General features: G+C 46.5%; 1 long non-coding RNA gene across 12 annotated transcripts in view; it reads right to left on the bottom strand.

Annotated features, from left to right (window-relative positions):
* Nucleotides 1–667: 667 nt before the first annotated feature.
* LOC108405443 (uncharacterized) overlaps nucleotides 668–24,267 on the bottom strand; it is a 36,430-nt gene continuing 12,830 nt past the window's right edge. For 10 of the 12 annotated variants that reach the window (XR_005062891.2, XR_012129283.1, XR_005062890.2 and 7 more), the window contains one exon: nucleotides 20,431–22,637. This is a non-coding gene — a long non-coding RNA (uncharacterized lncRNA). Of the gene's footprint in view, nucleotides 920–8,622; nucleotides 8,829–9,235; nucleotides 9,283–11,608; nucleotides 11,688–12,201; nucleotides 12,261–20,430; nucleotides 22,638–24,267 lie in introns of those variants that run through there. The other 2 variants (XR_012129285.1, XR_012129284.1) reach the window with 2 other exon arrangements.

The following is a 24,267-nucleotide window of genomic DNA, read 5'->3' as shown; positions in this document are numbered from 1 at the left end:
CAGCCTTTTTTCCAGATGGTTCTTTAGCTGTGGGAGTGAAGAAACTGAAGCTGGCCCTGGTTCTACCATCAACTTCCCAGAGAGACCTCAGGCGAATCACTCCGGCAATTCTGAGTCTCAGCGTCATAGACTGAGGCATCCTGCTCTAGGGCCTCCAAGTCCTGATTTTCTGATGAGTCTAACACTTACCTTGAAAGGAAAACTCAAATTTTCCTTTCCACTTTCTACCTTCTTTCATTCATCAGCAAGCACTTCATGGGCCAGGCATGGCTCTAGCTCTGGGGATTGGGCAGAGAACAAAACAGAGAGGAACCCCAGCCCTGCTGGAGGCAATGTTCTCTAGGAGAACAGGAAGGAAGGTGGTTGTCCTGGGGTCTCCCAGGAAGTGACAGTGAGATGGGCAAGGACTCAGTCTCCCGACCCCCAGACTGGGAGCTTTCAAAAGGCTCTTGCTAGCCATCTGTTTCTGTTCCTTTGCTGTCTCCCCTTCTGCTCTATTTAGCTCCTTCCCATTCCAGCTCTCTCCCTGGGCTCCAAGCCTCCCGGAAGCTGAGTCCAACAGAAATATGCTGCTTGCAACCATGAGCCACATACATCATTTTACATTTGCTAGTAGAGGCATTTTTGAAAGCTTTAAAAAAAAGTTGAAATTTATTTAATGATATATTTTATTTAACCAAGGTATTTAAAAATTGTCATTTTAACTCATCATACAAAAATTATCAATTAGTAAAATATATCTTACATTTTTTCATTTAAATCTCTTAAATTCAGAGAGTATTTGACATTTTCTGTACATCTCCACTCAGTTAGCCACACTTCAAATCCTCAGCAGTCACATGTGTCTTGTGGTCACTGTCCTGGGCAGCATTCTGAATGCTCCATCCTCCTCCACAGTCAGTACAATCCAGGAACAGACCTGCACAGAGCATGGCAAGGGAAGGCTGGAGCGTGGCTCCTTAGATATGTTTGCATTTTTCCGAGTACACTGACACTATGGAATACTGTGTAACCAAGAAAAAAAGATACTCTTTCATTATGGCTGGTATGGAAAGAGCCCAAAGATACATCATTAAGTGCAAAAGGGCAAGATATAAACAGTACATATGGAATTCTGCCACTGCAGGGAACCCATGTCTTTGGTTGTATACACACAAACTGTCTGTAGGAGGACTCATAAGAACTAAGAATATTGGAAGGAAGAAGATGCCTAGGGGTAGGAGCTTGATGTTCACTGATTATATGTTTACCCTTTTGAATTTTGAACTATGTAGGTATATTACTTATTCAAAAACTAAAACCAAACTCTCCAGTTAGTGGGCATGGGAGGCCTGCCCAGCATAGCACTTGCCCTATTGTCCATGGTGGGGCGTCAGAAGGAGCAAATACAGGTCTCTCTTTCTACTGCCGCAGCACAATGGAAAGAGGGAGGCTTGGCAGAGGCCCAGGTCAGGAAGGCATGATATCAAGTGACTTTAAAGGGCTCTGTTGTTTCTGGAAAGGCAGTGGTCTCCACGACCACACTCAGAGCCCACTGTCCTGGGACCACTCCACCACCTGCTGCAAGAGAGTGCCACTGCTCCCCAGAAAGGGCCCCTGGGCTTCAGGGGCGAGGAGGGAGACACTGACTGGGAAGAGGTGTCATCCTCCTTTCCCAAAGGATGTCATTCATTCCTAGATGCCATTTCCAGAGGCATGATGCCACCCTGTCAGCTGCCCTCTAAATCCTGGCATCTCCAGCCTGTATATGACGCAGAGCAATGGAATCAAGAAAGTAGAGCAAAGATGTGTTTGGGCATGTGTGTGTCTACCTGTACATATCTGTGGCCCATGCTTGGCATTCACTCTCTCATTCATTCATCCTCTCAACAAATATTAGTTGGGCAGCTACTATATTCCAGTAACTGTGTTAGATTCTTGGGATACAGCAGGAACAAGACAGATGAGGTCCTGCCCTCATGGAGCTTATAGTCCAAAAGGAGAAACAGGCATTAAATTAAAAATAATTCACTCCTGTCTACTGTGATAAGTGGGAGGGAAAGTGCATGAAATGCTCTAATCCACTCTGGGAGGCCAGGGAAGCCTCACTCAGGAACTGGCATTTGAGCTAAGTCTGAGAAATATATAATCTCCAAATGAGAAGATGTGACAAGTGGGCCTTACACAGGCAGGGGTTCCACTATTAACTTGCTGTATGCCTTCAAATAAACCCCATCACCTTTTTAAAGAAGATTTTTATTTGAAAATAAATGTAAATTTTCAAAAAATGGTGAAAATAAAAGTGGTATAAAAACATCTGTATGTTTTTACCCAGGTGATTCACAATTGTTCACATTCTACCCCATTTGCTGTATCAGTTGTTCCCTCTCTCTTCCTCTCTCTCTTTACGCATGCACACAGACACTTTCAGTCTGAAAATGTGAGGGTGCCTAACATATATCATCGTGATCCTTGATGACTAAATGCCTCAGAAGCCCACTCGCCTTCTGAGCTCAGCTCATTCCTTCCCAGCATTGGAAGATAACCTCTGTGCTCTCTCCTCCCCTTACAAGGAGTACACAGGAACCTGCATGAACAAATCTTGGGCACATGCAACAAAATCATTATCATTTTTTTGCAAAGCACCTCTTAGGATTCAGAGATGAAAATCAAAGTGTTTTCCCGAAGCAATACCCAGGGTCTCAATTCCTCCCGAAGACAGCCTGCTGTACAGCCAGGCCTAGGGTGGGAGTAGGGAGGCATAAGCGGGGGGCAGTCAGCCATGTTCCTCTTGCAGCCCTTCCTCTCTGCTGGGCAGCCACAAGCCCCAGGGAGGATGGTTCTGGCTGATCTGCCCGCCCCACAGCTTAGGGGAAGCATCTCAAGGCAGCCGTGGCTGACACAGACAATGCTCTCCCACCCCAGGAAAGGGCTCCTTTGCCGTGATGAGATGGAACAGAGCCAGCATAGAAACCCTCTCCTGGCCAGTCAGCCCTGCATTCAGGAGCACAATACCGTTGGTCCTCCCAGCGGGTTTCGAGAGCCATTCCCTTAATGAGAACGATAAATTTGCAAGGAAAGGCTGGTTGCCAAGCACCAGAAAGGGAAGTGCACCAGGCCTCAGGGCCCCAGGGGACCACCCCACTGAGCACAGGACCTGCAGAATCGACTGGATGAGGACTAGGCCCTGACCTACTGAGTCAGAACGTCTGGGCCCAGAGCCTGGCAACGTGTACTTTTCAAAGCTTCCCAGGTGGTGATCTGTCAGTTTAGCAACCACAGGCCTAGATACCCTCTGAGAACCATCCAGCACCAAGGTCCTTTGATAGTGTGAATGGGGAAAGAGACCTAGAGGTAGAAGATTACAGACTCACTTAAAGGGCACACGCTCACCCCTTGCACCTGAGGGATGAACTGGATAACAGCTTCTCCAGAGTAGAAACTTCAAGTCCTTTGCTGGCAGCCCATGACTCTTGGAAGGGAAACATGAGCAGCCAAGTGCCAGTGTGTGTGCAAGGATGTCGTATAGCATCTCTCAGCTTTGGTCTACCTGGACCACCTCTGATGTAGCAAAGCTCTGTCCTTGAAACTCAATTTCCCCCTGAGTTGGGGGAGCGAAGCAGAAGAAAATCAGAAAGTGGTCAAATTCTGCTCTGGCAGCACTAATGAAAGCTGGCTGCTGGCATGGGCCAAGCTGGAGCACAGCTGTGGGCAAGGCCAGGTGTACCCAGGGGTGGCCCCTAGGCAAGCCCAGAGGGCCCAGCTGTCCGTCCATCAGCAGCACTGCTGGGCCTGACTCATTCAGCCCCTCTCAGCTGGCAGGACTGGAGCTGCACTCTCTGCCTGTCCTGAAAGCTTCTCCCCTCCAGCCCCCATGCCCCACCGCTCTGGATGGAAAGCTTATTTTCTTTTACTCCAGTTACCCACACCCCTCAGTGGGGTCACTCTACCCCATGCTGGGGGCTTTGTCTTGAGTTTCTAGGCAAACACTGGGACCCTGGAGCGCTGCAACCTTATCCCTCCCATCATTAAACACTGAGACTCCCAGGGGGCCAGAACCTGTGTCAGAGTCAGCCCCCTCTTCCTTCCCCTTCCCCAGCATTCCACCCCACCCCAGGCAGATAGCAGGTTCTCAGGACAGAGCGAGGAGGAAAGGAGAGAGGAAGGCAGGAAGGCCGCAATAAATCTGCAATAAAGTCCAGCTCTTCTTGACCCACTTCACCAAATCTCTCCCCAGGGCCTGTTCCAGGAAACTTACTTAGTTAAACTCAGTTCAGAACTACTCTCTGTCCCACCCCCATCACTCTTTTGTGAGGACAGAGTGTGAACTAAGCTAAATATGTGAACTAACTGGATTTTATAAAGATTTGCCAGATGTGAGAAGCCACCCACATAGCCCACAGAATGAATAACTGATTGAAATAATAAATATCTCTGGATGTTTAAATCTGGGCAAAAGCCACCTCCTCAGTGAAGGTTTCCTGGATTTCTCTAACTGGAAGTGATCGCTCCCTCCTCCAAAACAGCACATTACCCAGCCTTCTTTGGCTGACAGATGCTGTTTTCTACCTTGAGATTCAGCCATCTTTGTATACATGGCAGGGTGCTATAAAAGATCCAGTAAAGGTTTTGCATTCAGACTGTCCCAAGTTCAAATACCACATCTCCCTCTTACTAGCCAAGCAAATGTAGAGGAGGTGCTTAACCCTTCTTGTCCTTCTTGTTTCTTCACGTGTAAAATCAGAATAATAACTACCTCCAGGATTCTTATGGGAGTTAGTGTGTGGTAGGACTTAACAGAGTTCATATTATTTCCATACTTCCTTTAAGGACCAGGAAAGGATGACACTTCTCTGACTGCTTTAGGTTTGGCAATTGACATCCTCTGGCCAATGAAATGTGAGCAGAAGGGGTGCAGCCACTTCCCGGCAGAGTCCTTGAGAAGCCAGTGCGTAGTTCTCCTCGCTCTCTTCCCCTGCTGCAGTGAATCCTAGGAGCTCATGCTGAAATGCCGGCATCAGAGGATGGGGAGCACTCACCAGCTTGGAAACCATGAGCAACACCATCAACCAAGAGCCGTGCTGAGAAGGTAACACCAGTAAGAAATAAACTGGTGCGGCTTCCAGTCACTGAGATTTGGGGATTGTTTGTTAACACAGAGCTACCTAACCTATCCCAATACAAGACAAAATACATGTGGGACCCTTAGCATGGCTCTAATATGTAGTAAGTGCTTGACAAATTCATCATGATTGAAGAAATTACACAGAAGACTGTCTGAACAAATGGACAAATGAATAAACTAGTAAATACTGCCAGACTGGTGCTACTTTCTCTAAGGAAAGTTTGTGACAACCCTCCTGGCTCCTTCTGGGGAATCTAAATGCCTTGTGCAGATGCCCCTGGTGCCCAGGCTACTGCCTAGGCAGTAGGGATGGCTGTCCTTTATGACACTATTTCCGGCCTACCTGGGGTTGCAGCATCACCCATGTGGCCCCACACACCTCCCTGGACACCACTCTGCCACCTCTAACTGGGACGTGACAGGAGTCAGGGTCCTTGGTTCCAGCATGTTTACCGGAATGCAGATGCCATCTGGAGACTCCCAGCAAAGTAACCCTTGAGAATCCCCTGAGCCTCCTCACCACCAAGGCACACTCCCTCTGGGAAGAGTCTGAGGAGATGGGTCAGTTGGAATTCCTCACTGCTATTCTCCAGTCCTAGAAACTGAGAGGCCTTTGCAAGGGGCCGCTTAGTACAGCCCAGGCTGACCCAATGGCGGGTACGGAAACCTTTACCCAGAATAGGGCTGAGAACTGCCAAGAGCAGCTCCTGACAAGTGCATGAGGCTACGGAGCTTACCCAGTATTTTCATATCCAGGATCTGCTGCAGTCCAGATAGCACTTTGATGAAGTTACCTAGACTGGAATCATTACTGTCCTTGTTTTTTAGAAAAAAGCCGAGTCTCAGAGCAAAGAGTGGAATGTTTCAGGACACTTCATAGCATCTAGAAGAGGAGGGTTCAGTCACCGATGCAGGAGCCTGCTCGGAATTTTGCCTCTGCCTTCTGAAGGGAAGGCTGAGCACCCCAGTGATTTCTTCAGATCATCTGGAAATGATACATCCCATCCTTTGTCCTCCTGTGGATTCCTATTGCAGCATGACGCAGACATGTGGCATGTTCACCCAAAAAATCCTCAAAGGCTGCTCCCCCCCAGTTACAAAAATAAAAAATAAAAGAGAGAGAGAAAGAGAGGAAATGCCATTCCAGAAACCAACAAAGAACCCAGGAGAAGAGGGTAGAAGGGAAGAGCATGCTTTGGAAGTTCTGAGCTCCTGGCCCCACAGAAAAGGGAGGTGTACACCCGAGGCAGCAGACATTATGCATCTGGTATATGAGCAGAGTCTTTTTTGAGTGAATTCAAGGCGTTGGCCAGGAACTGGCAAATGTCAAACCTAGAAGTCAAGGCACCTGGGAGAGCAAACACCAGGTCGGATGGAGGGAGGGTGGTGGCTGAGAATAGGTCCAGAAAACCTGAGGGCTCCCTCTTCTGTGGTGTTTGTGTGGGTCTGAGGACAGGTGTGGGGCCCCAGGGACCCAGTGAGGCAGGGCACTGCTGGCTGCAGTCTCCTCTTCTGGTTGATGAAGGGTTGACCCCAGGGTCCTTTGCCTGCCCAGCCCTGACACAGAGATGGTCTTCATGAACTGAAAGCCCTCCAGTTCTCCATCTCTAGACTTCTGGGGGCTGGGTCACGGCAAACCAGCAAGCAGGGCAGCTGTCACTGCCAGGGCTTCAGTCCTCCTGACCCAGCAAGGAGGGCAGCTCGCTCCCACACCCACTTTGGGGTGGGGTGGCAAAGGTACTTACTTTCCTAAGGACCACAAGTCATAATTGGACGAGCCTGGATTTTAATCCAGTCCCATCTGGCTGCAAATCTCAGGCTATTTCTCTATATCATGCTGCTTCCCAGGCTTTTAGTCAAGATCCACTCAGAGCAAGAGCAACAACCCCATGGGGTCGTTTTTTACAAAGTTGGTCACCCGTGTCAACAGAGAACTGAAGGGGCCAGTGACAAGGAAAGGTTCTGTCTCCTTCCTTGGCCCAAAGAGAATAAACAGGAATACTGAGGGTGGTGCAGCAGAAAGCCACTTACCCCAATGTCCTTGCCAGAGACAAACAGATAACCCTTATTTGCAAATTTGGTCAAATATTAACTCAGCACCCAAGGGCGCTGTCCCATGCAAGCAAGACAAAGTCCTTGCCTTTAGCTTTGGAGCTTAGAACTGAGTAAAATGAGCCTGGGCATCCACTGGCTGCTTTCCTCACACTGAGAAGACCCTGGGCAGGGGTCCCTCCCATTGCCACCATGGAGTTGTACCCAGGCACCAAGTATGCACTGGGACAAGCAAGAGCTCAGCCCTCATGTAAGCTTAAGTCTCCTGACCTGCAGGAGAACTCAGATTACCCTGGGCCTGCTCTGCTCTCTACCTGCTCTGCACACTCCCCTTCGGCATCACCCACTCCCACTCCTGCTCTCACTGCTGTGACCAGGCAGAGCCCAGAAGCATCCTAGGCTGCTGGGCATGGGAGCCACCTCTTCCAGATGCATCAGAGTTACTGCTCTCTGGGTCTCAGTAGCATCTCTATTCTGTTGTTTGCCCACTAGCTGAGAGCCACGTCACCCTGCACCTGTGACCACTGTTTCTATAGACACAGGGAGGTGGCAGCAGGGGAGCAGGACAGTGAAAGATCTCACTGGCATTTCCTAAACATGCTGACATCTCAATTCTCAGGTACCATAGGTGCCAACTTGCCTTTCCCACTGGGTTGTAAAAATAAACGACAGATCTGGAAACCCACTTCCATTCCTTAACTAAAGCCTGCTACTCAGTGTTATGTTAAAACCTTAGCAAGTAGGACATTAGTGTTGGCAATACACTTCACCCATCAGCACAGATGAGGAGTGGAAGAAACAGAAAAACAAACCCAGTGTCCTCCTCTTAGACAGTTGAGACTGTAGGCAGGACAATACTGTTCAGACTGAAGGCCCAAGAGAGAGAAGACAGGCTGTGGAACCTCTCCTGTCCATACTCACCGGCAGGTCATGGCCCACCTGAGCACACTGCCACTGTAGCCGTTCTTGTCAGATCTCAGGACTAACGGCCACCCCCTCATCTCCCACCAGCTTTAGTACCTCAGAACTGTCTAGAAGGGCCTTCTCTTCCTTCTCCCCCTGGCTCATGCCTCCGTCAGTTCAGTACCACCACCCTCAGCACAGCCTGAACTTCGATCCGAATTGATTGTCCCCCCAACCCAATCATCTCCTATTTTGAACATAGCTATTGGACAACATTTACTACATTTTGTTGTACTTGGTGCTTTTAAAAATCAGACTTTTAGAATACTTTAAAGTGTTCCCTAAGCAGAGCAAGTATTTTATAAACCCCAAACTTGCCTTACAGTAGCTGCTCAGCAAATATTTATTGAACAAACTATGGAGTGACTGAATAAAATACCTTTACAAGTTATAAACTACTTTCTTATTTGATCTCACAGTATCCCTCATATAGGAAAGAACAAATATTATTATCCCCATTTTACAGATGAGAACAGGCCAGAGGTCTAGTCTTGTTTACTCACCGAAGTAATGTTTTTAGTGTGCAGGCTTCAGGCCAGAGCAGTGCTTCTCAAACTTGAACACGCATACGAATTTCCAAGGAAGCTTGGTCAGATGCAGATTCTGGCTCAGTGGATCTGGAGTGGAGCCTGAGCTTCTGTGTTTCTAACAAGCTCTCAGGATGCTGGTAGAAGGGTCTCACTCAAGTCTTACCTATCTAACGGGATGGCTGAGGGAGGGAAAATACCCAATGAGCTTGAGTATGCAGCAGGGACTAGAATCTCCCTCAAAACTGTAGGAAGGAGGAAGGATGGATTTTACCCATTCTATCCACTATGCCATTTTACAAATACGGAGACCATGAATCGAAGAGACTGTGCAACTTCTCCAAAGTCTCATCCAGCCTGTCTGACACCAGTTCAGGACTGCCTGGACTGCCTCCCCTAGCCTTGTGAGCTGGGAGGACTCAGAGACAAGGCACCATGTCCCATTTGAGGAAGTTGACAGGGGGTGCACCTGCGCCAGGGACTGCAACACGAAGTCGACTGAAAGAAAAGCCTAAAGTCCAGAGGTGGGTAAGCACATGCCAGCCAGATTCTACCCCAAAAACATGCCACATCTTTGTTTTCTACTCACAGCCCAATTAGACTGTAGATGGGGGTCTACTTCCATCAGCCCAATCCCTTTAAATGAAAGAAAAAAAAAAGCTGGCTTTAGTATTTTCCTTTTAAGCCCTGAACCTCTTCAGTGGAAAGTGCTGCCCTTCCGACCTGTTGATGTAATTGCCATAATTGAAGATTCCAGGCCCCCATGTGGGTGGACAGGGCCCCATTCATCCATCGGGTCAGCGAAGTGTAAACCTGCTGAGTCCTTCAGACGCCCTGGCCATAGCCTCCCCCTCCCATGCCCCTCCGGCCCTGTGGGCTGGACTCCCCGTGACGCCAGGGCAGCCAGGCCCAGGCTGGTCCCTCTCTTGCTCTGGGAATGGTGCCTAATTAAGGGGTCTGTTCTCATCTCCAAGGGGCTGCTTAAGGCCTCCTGACAGTAATGAGAGCCACACGTGTGGGGGTGGGGGGCGGAAAGGACAGCCCCCCTGCTGTCTTAGCACCCTATTAAACAGCAAGTCACACACACACACACACACACACACACACACACACACACTGCAATTCTGCAGTAATCACCACCAAGCCTTTAAGTGCTACAAGGAGCTGCTCCAGTTCTGAAAGAGGAAGAAACCAGAGAGAAGAAATAACTTGCCCAAGGGCACACAGTGAGTCACTGTCACTGGCCTCAGGTGTCCTGCTGCACCTCATAGCACAGACTTCCCCCTGGAGGGTGGGGCTCTCCACTGTGGCCCCCAGGGAGCAGATGTGGGGTGGAGGGCGGGGGTGGGGGGGGGCTCCCAACTCACTCTTCTGGAGCAGCCAGTTTCAGAGGGCTGGCCGCAGCAGAGCAGAAAGGAAAATTTAGCCAGAGCTGGGATTGTTGGCCTCTGGAGATACCCTTTGATCACACGACAAAGGCAACCTCAGAGTGGGACATTCACTGCTGCTGGTGGATCCATACCTAATCCTCGCCCTCCTGGGGGAAAAAGGAGCCAGTCTGGTAGCCCTCTCCTGCATTCTTTGTGTCCCTGTCTAGCCTCCTATGCCTTCCCCTCCCCCACACCCTCTCTCTCAGCCTCCCCCCCTGGAGGCCAGGAGCACCTGAAGCAGGGCTGTGCAATGCATTCCTTCTGTTCCCTCAACAGAGGAACTTTGCAGAGTGCCCAGCACATAATTGGTTCTCCGTAAATATTCATTAAATATAATAAAACTCAAGTGGATATTTGCCTCAACTCTAAGTCTTATCAGTGCGTTGTTTGAATCCCAACTTTGCTTATAGAGGGGTCGCAGAGGTGGGGTAAAGCAGAAATGCTGAAAATAATGTGGACCAAATATCAGAGATACTAGCTCATTAGTATAAAAATAGTGAAAGAGAGGGACAGAATATTTCAGCCCCATCTAATTCTAATTTCATGGCACAGTGATAAACCCTCAGAAAGAAGCTAATAATATCCTGAGAACAAACAATACTCCTGCAGAAGTCTGCCCTTACCCTTCCAACTAGCATCTCTACTCCCATATTCCCTCTTTGCACTTCTCACTGCTCTGTGCATACTAGCATCAGGCGGGTGGGGCTTATCACCTGATCATGTGACTCTCCTGCTCAAAAGCTTTTGCTGGTTCCTTTTCCTCTACAGGAATCTGCACTGCCTGACTCTCAGGACCCTCTTCAGTCTGGCTCAGGCTTAACTCAACACCATAGTTTCCACTGTTCTCTAAGAGCACTTCCTCCCCTTCTGTCGAGTTGGTCTCCTCATCTAGCTTAAACAGTGTACAGAGGATGGGGGTAAAAATGAAATTGGGGTGCAGAAGACCCAGATGTAAGTCCTAGATCCACCATATGACCTCTCTGAGCCTAGTATTCCGTGGATAAAATGGGGACAATAATAATATCCACCCTGTAGGGTTGGTGTGATGACGAAGAGGCATAATGGATCTTAAAATACTTTACAAACTGTAAGGGCTAAAAGAGTGGCCATTTCTCATGTCTAGCCATGATTCTTCCCATCTCAAGCACTGGCTTTGATATTCCTACTCTTACACCCAGTCAAACCCAACTTAAACCCTGCCACCCAAAGTAAATCATCCTGATAACTCTAGTTTTCGCTGACCCTAGCTTTTAAGGCCTCACCTGTGATTTGTTCAGTGTGTCTTGCACCTGTTAGCCTTAGAACTCCAAGCTTACGGTTGTTTACTTGTATATATGATACAAAAATTTAAGTTGCTTACAATGAAAAAATAAATGTACATATAATAGTAAATCTCAAGCTACAAATGTAGGAAAAAATCAGAAACATCACTGAGAGAGGAAAAGGACAATTATGTTAGACATCCAGGTTAAGCTGGCTGCTGCAGTTAAGTACCTTTACCCTGAGGGTAATCTTCATTTTGTCTTTCTCACCTTTCTGTAGAGGAGAGACTTGTACTCTTCAGCCCACATGAGGGGAGGGTTGGAGTAGAACTCTCCCATCTCCCTCCTCCTGGAAAGAAGCAGTAGCTAATGAGATCAGTGAGGGGTACATTTCCCAGGAGGCAGCTACTGAGTCAGGGCACAGTGATGCAGTCTCTGGCTTTTGCTCCTTAGTCATGAGCAGAGCAGGCTTCTGCTCTCTGTCCCACTCCAAGCTTCTGTGATAGACCACCTGCACAAGGACTCACCCCTCACTGCCCACCATCACCACTAAGCCATTCTCCAACTGCTTCTACTCCACTGGCCTTCTACAAGCAGGCCATAAGCTTTTCCTTGAAGTAGCATGAATAAGTGTACCCAGAGTCTGCTTAGCAGAACATGCAGATCCCAAAGTCTAGCTCCGGGAGGAAACAGGAGGTCCCCGGCCCCATTCCCTGTTACAGGGGTTAATAGAGAACCTGCAGCTTTGGAAGCTTCCCTGGTCATCGATTAGGCTGAAACTTAATGTGCATTTGGCTAGTGGTTTTTGAGCCTGTTTACAATAACTCCAAAAGAGGAAAAATGATGGTTTGATGGCCCTTTACCTTCAGCAAGCATGAATGTGAACTCTGAGCTCTTGGTAGCTGAGATATCACTACTTGTTCTAAAAAAAAAAAAAAAGGAAATAAGGCTGAGGTTAAAGTGGAATATGTCCTGATATAAGGGACACAGAGTAACTCAAAGGATGGGGTCCTCAGTGATGGTTTAGCAGAAGAGGCCAGAAGTGTCTTTTTTTGTTTATTTGGAAATAATCCATTTTAAAGTTAAGGGCAGTATCAATTTATAATTCAATGTGAAGGAACTAAACTAATGCAATTCAAGCCTATATGTTTGTGTTGATCCCAATCAGACCCAAGGACAAGGCTTAGTGCCTTGTTTCAATCCTGTTTTATCAAGACATAAATAGCAGACAATTTAGAATTAAACTCATACACTTCTATATATATGGAAATAAAAACTGACATGACCCTTTGGAATGGCAGTATGTATTGAGAGTCTTAATAATACTCTTTACTAGCAATTCCATTTCTGGGAAGTTACCTTAAGAAAAATAATTTTTTTTACAGTTATATGCTGAAATATATTAAATAAATCATTGTACCTGAATGATGAAAAATTATGTAGTCATTTGAAATGAAGTTTATGTTGCTATCATGTTAAATAGCAAAAGCAGAGTATAAAATTGAATCTATACAATGGTCATAACTATGTAAAATCATGAAAGAAAAGAAGGAAATATATTAAATAATGATAATGGTTATCTTCTTTCATCTTTTCTGCAGTTTTCTATTTTTTAATGTGCATAAATCATAATTGGAAGTAAAATGAACCTTATTATACATATATCTATACATCTGCAATATACAGATATAATATATATATTAGCTGTCCATGGATCCTCATACTTTAGATACCAGCCTGGCAGACATCAGAGCTGACATGCTGTTACAAAAATTAAGAGATGTACTTAATGCTTGATCCAGGTGAGGGGGCATCTCTTTCCCACCCAGAAGGAAACCCGTTGTTGCTAGTGGGTAGGATCTGCCTTTACTACACAGGAGCTTTGGAGGTGACTGGATGCACTTGGCCAACTCAGGTTAGCTATAGAACCCCTGAGGACAAGAGAGAGTTCTTCCAATTCTTTTATTTAGTCCACAGTGTTTGACTGTAGCTTGTCACCAGCCAGGGAACCAGTAAGATTGTTGGCTTGACTGCCTGATCTAATGATTTTCTTGCTGGTTCACTAAGAACATCATAGGCACTCAGTCCATAGTTACAGAGTGATTGGACGATGAAACAGGTATCATTTAACTTCGTGACTGGGAAGCATCAAAAGAATGGAAAAACTCCTACACCTGCTTCCAGTTGTCCCTGCCTAAGCACTCTGCCCTTGCTGCACCCCACCCTGCCCCCACACTCTGCTGTGGCCTTGAACAAACCACAGCTGTACCATGGCTTGAGCCATTATCCCAGTCTTGATGCAATTTCTTTGCTTCTCTGACCCTCCACATTTGACTTTGAGCTCCTTGGGACAAGGTTTTGCATTTTGTTCATTTTTTAAAAATCTGCCTGTAAATTAATTAGCAGAGTCTGGGACACAAGTCATTTAATACCACATATAATAGAGGCTCAGCAAATGTTTGCAAAAAAAAGAGAAAAATGGATTCGGGACAAGGATATCTCCAATACCATTGAGCCATCCAGCCCTGGGCCAGGTGCAGCCTTTGAGGGCATGGAGGAATCATGGGAGACAGCATTTCTCTCAGCTCAGTTACTACAATCCACCCTTTACTTGTTTCTCTTCCCTTATAGATCATAAACGCCATGAGGGCAGGGACTGTGTCCATCTTATCCACCCAAAACTCCAGCCACTCACACAATGCCAGGGAAGGGATGCAACACATTTCTGTTGAAGGAATAAATGGATGGCAGGGGAATCTCAATTTTCAGTTTTGATTTCTTCCAACAGTGACTACTCCTTGAACAGACCAGCACATTGCATGCAGTGCCACACAGCTGCCCATTCAGGGCCCTTCCTATTTTTTGCCTGAGAGCTAAAGAGAACTGTTGGGATAGGTGGGGGCTTTCTCTCTGCAGCTGAAGATTACCTGGAGACTTAAGCAAGGGCCACAGCAGGGCCTGCGCAAAAGGAGCCTCAAAGGAGAATGTTAATCCTCCTCAGGCAGGTGACTGATGGCCAGACAACAGAAACAATGCACCCCCAGTCTCTTTAGGACAGTAGGCTCATCTTCAAACCTCCTTATATAAATGATGTCCTTAGAAAAGACAGGGAAAAACAGCAAAAGAGAGAAGAGTTCCTGAAGTTTTGAGACAAAACCTGTTATGGGACACAGGGCTCCATCCATGGGCTTTGCACAAAACTCTCCTAGATTGTCCCTTGCTCAGCTCTATCTCAGCCAAGGCCTCAAGACCTCAGTTATGAATGAATTTATAAATACATGGGGCTCTGGGCTTCTCCCCCAAGGCCAGACTTCCTTACTCTGTTGTACACTACCTGGATCCTGAGCTCCTTGGAAACATCTTTTTGCATGTACTAGCCTGAAGCACCCCAAAGCGGTGTTCTCCAACTTTGTACCAAAGAATCAAATGCAGCTTCCCAGGATCCATTCCAGAGACTCTGGCTCAGTATGACTGGGGTGGGGAGTCTGGAATGTGCATTGTAACAAACTCCCCGAGATGACCTTGATGTTGAGTGCCTAAGGCTTATGTTGAAAATCACTCTTCTAGTCCCAGAATAAAACTCCCCTTCCGGCTATCCCAGGCCATGCGCTGAGCTTCTCTGTTCCCCAGGACTCCCTGTTCCCTGGACAGACTCCTCCTCAGGCACTAGTCCTGTGAGTAGCCCTGATTTGCAGTACTGCCTTCCTCAGGACATCACACAGCGCATGGCCCATGGTGAGCATTCCGACAATGTCTGTCTGACACAGAATGATTACCTCCCTTTGTTCCCCCTCAGTTCTTCCAACTCTCATGTGAGGAAATCATGACTCGCTGTTGGAGATCACTGTCCATCCTCTTGCCATGGCAGTCATCTCTCAGACACTGACAGGAAAGCTTGCACCAACGGCGAAAGCCAGTCACAAACGCACCCTAACGGAAGCCCTCTGCCAGAGTCCAGCAAAGACATTTTCCCCATCAGACCTTGGGAACCAGAGACACCCACTGCTGCAGCACCTATGGCAGAAAAATGGCACCAGAACCTTCTCTTCCCTGGAGGAAAGCTCTGGTCATCCAGGTCAGGTTTACAGGTGGGAGGGTGACGGTTTGCTCATCTCACATCTACTGCTGTGTGAAGCCTTGGGCTGGAAACCAGGTTGGGAGGTTGATGGCGAATTTTGAATTAAAATACAGCAAACCCCTCATTCTTTCCCCATTCCCATCTTCCATTCCCTCTTGTGCACAACTGCTCCAGGCTTTATCAGAACCTTAAGCTGCTGTCATTCACCGTGTGGTGACCACAGTGACAATGATCAGGTTAGGTGTTCAGAACAGTATGATGTCAGCAGGGCTTGTGATGAAAGGGTCGCTGACAGACGTGCAAGCTGACACCCTGAGAACAGCTGGGGCACTGAGGTCATTCAGTCCTGCAGGTAGGCCGTTCTGTTTTCTTAGCCCTGACATTCGATGCCCTGCCAGTTATTCAATAACCAGAAGTGAGGTGGGTCCTACAAATTCCTGAATCTCCTTGTGGGTGGCGGGGGAGGGGTGCTTCCCTGATCAAGGGGACGGGAGGAGAATGCCTGCAGGAGGATTGGTCCATGAAACAAAACACATGAAAGGCATTCAGAAGCAAGTGGCACTTCTGCAGGAGAGATGAGAAATGATTGTACATCACATTTAATACAGACAATCATGCCCAGCTCCTAGAGGGGAAAGTGAAACTCACCTCTATGCTGAACAATCTGTTCAAACTCTCAGGTAAATGAAGCAGCCAATTTTCAGCAAATCTGCCTTTAAAAAAGATAAGGACCAGGATGGGGCTTTTTTGGTTTGTTTGCAGGGAGGTGGTTTTCTTTTTCATTTATTTTACCACTCAATGTATGCCACACATGTGACCCAACATACAAAGGTTTTAGAGTTTTAAATACAAGAAATATTTTTATGAGAGACCACAATGAATGCTTCAAAACAGTAAGTTCAAACCAAACATATTTTCCAGACATTTTATTGAGGTTAAAGGAAAAAAAAGGTTGTAGAGTTTCCTTGTAAGCATAGTATCAGATGTATTAGTTTGCTAGAGCTCCATAACAAAGTACCATAAACTGGGTGGCTTAAAACAATAGAAATGTATTTTCTTAAAGTTCTGGAGGCACCATGTCTGAGATCAAGGACTCAGCAGGACCACACTCCCTGTGAAACCTATAGTGGAGAATCCTTGCTTGCCTCTCCCACCTCTAGGATTTGCTGGCATTCCTTGGTGTTCTGTAGCTTGTAGATTCACTACTCCAGTCTCCGCCCCCCCCCCACCCTCCATTAGCATGTAACTGTCTTCTCCCTGTCTGTTTCTGCTCCTCTTCTTTAAAGGACACCAGTCATATTGGATGAAGGACCCACCCTCGCCAATGCAGCCTCCCTTCAGCTGATGACAGGTGCAACAACCCTTCAGCAGACCTCTAGCAACCTTTATACCCAAATACGGTCCCATTCCAAGGTACCAAGAGTTAGGACTTCAACATAATTTTTTAGGGAACACAATTCAACCTGTAACAGATTATGTCCCCAGTTGCTGTAACTGGCCCATTCATGAAAGGGAAACACCGAGCTCCCAGCACCTACACAGCTCCAGTGAGTGCTGGGAAGGCCCTTAGCTACCTTTGCATCTGTGATTCCTCCCAAAGGGAATGAGCCACTCATTCACCAGTCCTTTCAGCAAGTATTTACTAAGCACCTACTAAGTATCCTGTATATGCTGGCTGTGGGTGAGAGAGATGAGACAAGGTTCCACTTACTGGTGAAGAATATTAAAAGTAAGACACCGTGTAGTTTTGTAATTTTTTGTCAACTGTCTCCAGCCCACCCCACTGAAGTGTGAGCAGTTTGAGGGCCAGGTACACTCTCCCACGCAGCCTTTATAACTCATATCACATACTCATAATTATTTTGGGGGAGCCTCTTACTTGCAGTTTTCAAACTTAAATACAAAAACCAGTGAAATACTTTCTTTGAACAAAATCATAGGAGGACATGCAATGTGTGAACAGCCCAACACCATATCGATCTGGTAGAAGGATGAGAAGGTTTGTAAGAAGCCCTGGTGCTCAGCACCACCTCTGAGCTCTGACTCTGCAACCCCCAGGGAGGAAACTTCTCCCAAGGCATTGGTTGAAAACCATCAGGCTACTGATGGGGAACCTAAAACCCAAAGAGGCAGCAATGAATGCCATCTTTAGGGACATACACCATGAGCCTATGGCTGAGGTAGAACTAGAACCCAGATCTTTCTCTGACTTGCAGCTAAAAGCACTACTTCATGTTCATGGAGCAAAGTGGACAAGAAGATGGAGTGTTACACCCTCTGATCTCCCTTTGCATCTAGACAGACTCCCTATTCCTGTAGACTCCTTCATGTCCCCACACTGCATTTCCTGGCAGGGACATATCCACAGTCAACCCTGGGCATGTGCTCTTATCCCCTGCCTCAGGGGAAGAGACTCAGATCATGTTCTGGGTAGCTTCCAGCCCAGTGATAGTACAGCTGCAATTAGGCTTCTCAGTTCTATATCCCTGATGAAGCCTTCTAAACTATCTGACACATCCCACTCCAACAGTGGCCTTCCATCCTTCTGCAGAGGAGAAAAATCAAGATTCACAAGACACAAATGAGGAGACATTTCTTCACAATTTTGCTCTGAATCCACCTTTTTCTGATCCACACAATTGAAAGAGACAGAGTGAGTCGAGGTGATATATAAACTTCTAGAAGGATATTTCCAATCTGGTTTGCAACAGTTTAGAAATCCATACCCAAAGAATAATACCCATGCCCAGGTTTCTTAGCTCAATGAACTCAACTCTGGAAGAACCTTCCCAGGAGGTGGAGTCTCCTCACGAGGTATCCTGTCCACATTTGAAGTCATTTTGGCCTCTACCCATTGAAATTACTCTCCAAAGACCACTGCAACCTTCAAGGAAGTTGACTTGAGTCACTTTGCTGCCACAGGAAAGGCAGTAATCTGGAGAAATCTCTAGAGGGTGGTGCTTCTAGGAGTAACGACAGGCCTTGATATATATATTCAAGACCTCTGAGTTCAAGTCCAGACTCTGTCACTTACTACCAAGTAACTTGGGACCAATCTCTTAATTATTCTTGAACCACCGGTGTAACCCTCTAAATTAGGGGTTTACTTAACATTCATTGAGTACCTACCATGTGCCAGTTGCAGTGAAGAGCTGTGGTCAACTTTGCCCTTCCCTACTTCACAGGCTGTTGTGAGGATCAAACTAGTAGGAATCTGAAAGTGGCTCGTAAGTGGTGGTAATATGTAAATGTTGTTTCTACTCTACAGAGTTCATGGAATAGGAGAGATTTGTTTTGTTAGCATGTCCTTTACCCCTCCAGACCTCATTCTCCTGCTTCAAATGTGATTGGACCTTAGCTTTTTTCATGATTTTCCATCACATCACCCATTTTGAGGGGTGAGTTGGCACCTGAAAAACCATGGTCCATGCAGATTATTATTCTTCATTTTTGCTTCAAAACTGGCAAAAGGCCTGGACTTTGCCTTATTCACCCTGCCAGCAGAATCGGGCACATAGTAGGTGCTCAATGAATATGTTGAATGAATGGGAAATCTTGCCTCCAAGGAGGAAAATTCTTAGATTTAAGAATAATAAAATTAGAATTAAGATGAAATAAAACTTCTTTGAGTTTACTTTACCCATCACCCAATAGATCAGCATCTTCTCTAAATACTTTCCTGACTACCATGAATGACTTCTGGCTGCACATTCCTCTCTGGCTATGGCACAAAAACCCTCCAGTCATTCGGACATTGTGTGTTGTCCAGCAGCCAGGCCCAACTTCAGTCTCCCGACAACTTTCTATTACAACATTTACACAAAAAGGGGTGGGTGATGCGTGTGTCCCCTGCCACCCTCATGCTAACTGCCAGGGCCAAGGGGAATATTTTCATTCAGCCTGTCTCCCCTTTCTTTTTTCTTTTAAGCTTCTTTTAGTGATAAAAGCTGAAGCAAATTGAAATTGGCAGCTCTGTGGTCTTCAAGCAATAGGAAAAGTACTAGAGATCATGTGAACCACACTTTTGAAAACTTAAAAAAAAAAATCTAATCTTGCCTCAATAAAAACGACATCATGTCACTGTAATCGGCAGGGAAAAAGGCTTGAAAGTAGCTGGCAGTGGCCCAACAGAGTTCAGGGGTTCTGCTTGCTGCTCTGAATTCCCACGGGAAAGGTAGACAGGGGTGCTGCCTTCCAGGTGAGCCTCTGAGGCACAGAGGAGTGCGGAGGGATGACAAAGCTCCCCTGAAATCTCGCTGTAATCATGGCTTGGGAGCTGGCATTCTCCACCTCTTCTTCCACCTGCCTTTCTTCCTCCTGTAGCTCTTGGCTGTGCTTCTCCCTCTGGCTGGCTGGCTGACTTGGAGGGAGAGACAACAGCCAACCTGGGCAATCTTGAGGACAACTAATCTCCCTGTGAGGGCACAGACAGAGCCAAAGAGGGTGGTACCAAATGCCCCAATTCCATTGGAGTGTGGTGGCTTTGCAAATTCACCCCTCTGTGGTCTGAGCCAAGCACAATAAAAATGGCAGGGTGGCTTTCTGCAGCCAGCCCTTCTGACGGTGCTGCATAGCCTTGGGAAGTGCAATGTGGGGCCTAGGTTTCTCCACACCTCCATTTACCTTCAGCTGTTCATTACTATCTGCTCCCAGCCGCTAACTGCATCAGCAACCCCTGGATAGGCATTTAAGGGACAGGTAAGAGTGACTGACTCTGGGGCAGGGCTTGGCAGACGCAGGCCACTGAAGGGTTACTTTTCAGGATCTACCCTTTTATGCTGCTTGAAGTTTTTAACCATATGCATTTTTCACAAGTTTATTTCAATAGATAGATATAGAAATCCATTAGCAGCAAATAAATCCTCAGGGATGCCTGCCTTTCCTTGTACCCCTCACCTGCCTTCTCAAACTATTTTTACAGCCCCTCCACCAAAAGGTAGAGAGAGCCCCCAAAAAAAGAAAGATGTACTTTCAATTTCACTTGAAGGCTTGGGCAGAGATAGAGGCAGAAACATTATTTTCATATTTAAAAAAATATATATACATGGAATATAATTCAAAATGTACATGGATGATTAAGAGGAAACATAATATTTTCAAGCCAACGACCAACTGATGAAGGACTTGGGACCAGTTCTTGTGGTTAAGGGGCCCCAAGGCTGCAGGGGCATCTGAAGCTGTCTGGAATCAGGGCTGCTCACATGATGCAGAGCCTAGTGAGTGTCCCTACCAGGAGGGCAGTGTTCAGACAGTGGGGCTGGAAGTGAGCCTTGGAGGATAGGAAGAATCTTGGTTGGCAGAGGGCACTGAGGACTGAGAGACTGTGAACAAATGGTGGGTTGGCCTGAGCAGAAGGTTGGCCCTGGGGAGAGAGAAGTGTGTGGTACAGTGCAGAGGAAAGGAGGGTGGACGCAGATAATCCAGGGTTCCAATGAGGGCCTTAGACTCAACATGGCCAGCCAGCACTTCTCAGACTTGTTCCTAAAGCCCCCTTCAAGGCAGAGGAGCAAGGATACACACCCTGGGGATCCAGGAGGTGGCCAGAAGCTCCTGGCCACAAGGGAGAGCTTTTGTAGCAGTGTTAGTTCTACCTTCAAAATACATCCAAATCCAACCACCTCTTTGTTACCTTTCTGGTCCAAGCCACTTTCATCTCTTACCTTGATGACAGTCATTGTTTCCTACCTGTGGTCTCCATGCTTCCACCCTTGCCTACACAAAGCAGCCAACGTGATCTTTTAGTATATGAAAAACATCACATGACCCCTTTGCTTGATGGTTCCCACCTCCGTTAGAGCAACAGCCAGGTCAGGAGAACAGCCCCAAGACTGTGCCATCTGGCCCTGTCACTCTCTGCCTCATCGCCCTCTCACTTCCCTTCCCACTTTGCTCACTTGTGCCAGCCACTCTGGCCTCCAGGGCTTTCCTAAAGCACATAAGATAAGGATGGTCCTGCCTCAGACCCTTTGCTCTCCCTGGTTTCTTCTCTTTAGAAATCTACCCCCTTCCCCTATGATTTCATATGCTGGCTCCCTTCTTTGCTTTAGGTCTTCTCTCTAAGGCCTCCTCTGACCATGCAATTTAAACCTGCACCTCCTGATGCCCTTCCCCTACCTTCATCACTTGATTTCTCTCTATAGTACTTGTCATCTATTCATATATTATCTAACTCATTTCTTTATTTTGTTTGTGTATGTCTCCATCTAAAATTTAGGCTCCAAAAGAGTATGGACTTTTTTTATAGTTGCCTTATTATAATGTAAGGTCATGCAATTCCTCCTTAAGAACAGTTCCAATTAATTAACATAGAAGAAATAAGGGAAATAAGAAATCACTATTATATTACCATGGTAATAATTGCCACAGACAAGATCCTTTGATAAATTCTAAATTTAGTAGGCCCATGTCTAAGCAGAAACAACATATTTGGAGAGTCTTGAAGTTTCACCCTGGCCCCCTCAGACATTTAGGGAATACATAAGGGAAGAGTGTTAACTTCACAGTGACTATCCTGACAGAAACCATCTTAACCTCATGATCATGGTTAACAATAGCAGTGCAGTGAAGCAACATCAGACCCCAAAGGAGGACATTCTAAAAAACAATTGGCAAATACTCTAAGTGTCATGAAAGCCAGACCAACTGTCACCGAGCAAAGGAGACTAAGGAGACAAGACAACTCCATGCACTGTGGGGCCCTGGATGGGGTTCTGGAACAGAAAGAAGATACAATAGTAAAGAAATGGTGAGATGTGAATAAAGTCTGTAGTTTACAGGATTTTATCAAAGTTCTTTTCTTAGTTTTGGTGATCACTCCATAGTTGTATAAAACGGTGACAAAGGGGAAGCCGGTTAAAGGAGCAAGAGAGCTCTCTATACTATTTTTTGCAACTTTTCTTAAGTCTAAAATTATCTCAAAATAAACACCATTTTTGTAAAGGATCGTAAGAGGTAAATCTAATTGTCTTCACTGAACTCTAGACTTTGGGACAGGAGGAAGGGACAATCAGTCTAAGAATTATTATTGAAAGTGGAACTGTGGAATATTAGTTGTGCCAAGAACAAACCAGTGTCATCCTTTGACTCCTTCTCCCCAGCAGGGTCCAGTCAGTCTCCAAGGTCCAACAGGCCTCAGTCTCATGGTCCCTTCTTTCCAGACCACCAGCTCCACTTTAAGGCAGCTCTCCATCTTCCCTCTGGATTACTGCCGGAGTCTCCCGGCTTCAGGGGAAAACAGAAGAGGGTGGTGAGACTCCAGGGAAAGCACACCCCGAAGACCCTTACGGAGACTGCCTTGCGAAGGACTACTGTGGAACCACCCTGACAGGTGTGAGGAATGATGCACAAGACACGGAAGCAGAGTGGAATGTTCGTTGCCTCAAACCTATCAGCAAGTGAAAGGAAAAATCTATAAAACTCAAAAGCCCCAGTCTTGGTCATTTACACAGTCTTTATTCTGTGAGAGAACGCTATGGGCCCCACACAGCGTATCAAAGGCTGAGATCCCATGTTATCTCCAGTTTTTACTCAAAGAACTCAGCATATTTGGGTGTTTTTTTTTTTAATCTCCCCCTTTCATTTATTGTCTCAAGGTAAACACTTGTGATTCATAAATGCCTGAAGAGTGAATCAGTGTTTTCCTGTTCAAACCAGCAGAGGCCACATCAAACAATAGCCCACAAGGTATTATTAATCATTAAATAGGCACATATAAGTACACTCAGGCAGGGGGCCATTTTTATTTTCTTTCTTGTCTTTTTTTTTTTTTTGGAAATAACAAAGAGCAAACCTTGACTTTGACCTATTCAGGAAAAAAGTATTTCTTGTTTGTTTGGGGGTTTTTTCACCCATTAAAGACTTAGTCAAATTCAAGGCTAAAAGGGCAGGTATTTCAGGTGGGAAAAAACTCCTTCCTTTGAGGTCTTCCTCCAGCCATTTCAATGGCCTGGATTTCAAATTGTAGCACTTGCTTTTTCCACATTCACATGTCTGAGAAAAATGGATGTTCTCAGTCACGGTTGATAGATGCCAGAGTTCCTGACAGCATTACTATGCTGTAGGCACAACCTGGGTGCAGGATGCAGGTGAGTAAGTGTGAAGCACACCGGCTCTCTCAAAGAACAAACGAAGTCATGACAAACATACCTGAAGCACAACCACCCAACCATCATGGAGCCTCCCTCCCACTCTCCTCTTACCTGTATGCATTGAATAAGGTCCTAGGTTCAAAAATGGGGCTCCTCCCTCTATGGAAGGTAAATCAATGGCATCCCTTTGCATAAACATAGAAGTGCTAAAATATCAGTGACTTAAAAATAATCTCTCTTCTTAGGAAGCATCTCTGATGAAAAGAAACTGAATAGACAGAATGACAGTCAAGCACGTGCTGCCACAGGCCCACAGGACAAGGTTAGCCATGTGTCCCAGCTGACACCAATGTCCTGACATGACCGTTAATAGCATTATCTTTCACTCTTGAACTGTTCCAGCTTGGACCACAAATGATATGGTCATCTACAGAAACTTGCTAAGCAGGAAAGGAATCAGATGTTTGTCTTTGTCACCAGTTTCATCTCACATAAGTGTGACTGGGACCCCGGGAGGGCCTGCTCAGGTGGCCTTTTTTATTGCTCATCCCTCTGCAGCTCTTCCCATTCCCTCGTGGGGGTTGGGGCTCGTCCACACATCTTATGTGCCAGGCCCATGCTGATGCCCTTGCCTCCTTCCAGAGCTCTCCTTTCGGTAGACCTGAGGCTCACTTCAGTTACTGACGGCAGGGCTACCCCAAGGTCTGTATCTGCCCACAAACACAGCTGCAAACAGAATGTTTAGGTGGTAGGGACCCTCCTCC

Source organism: Manis javanica, chromosome 3, assembly GCF_040802235.1.
Source record: "Manis javanica isolate MJ-LG chromosome 3, MJ_LKY, whole genome shotgun sequence".
Classification (NCBI taxonomy): Eukaryota; Metazoa; Chordata; class Mammalia; order Pholidota; family Manidae; genus Manis; species Manis javanica.
The sequence above is the reverse complement of the archived record's forward strand: the minus strand, read 5'-3'. Positions and strand labels throughout refer to the sequence as shown.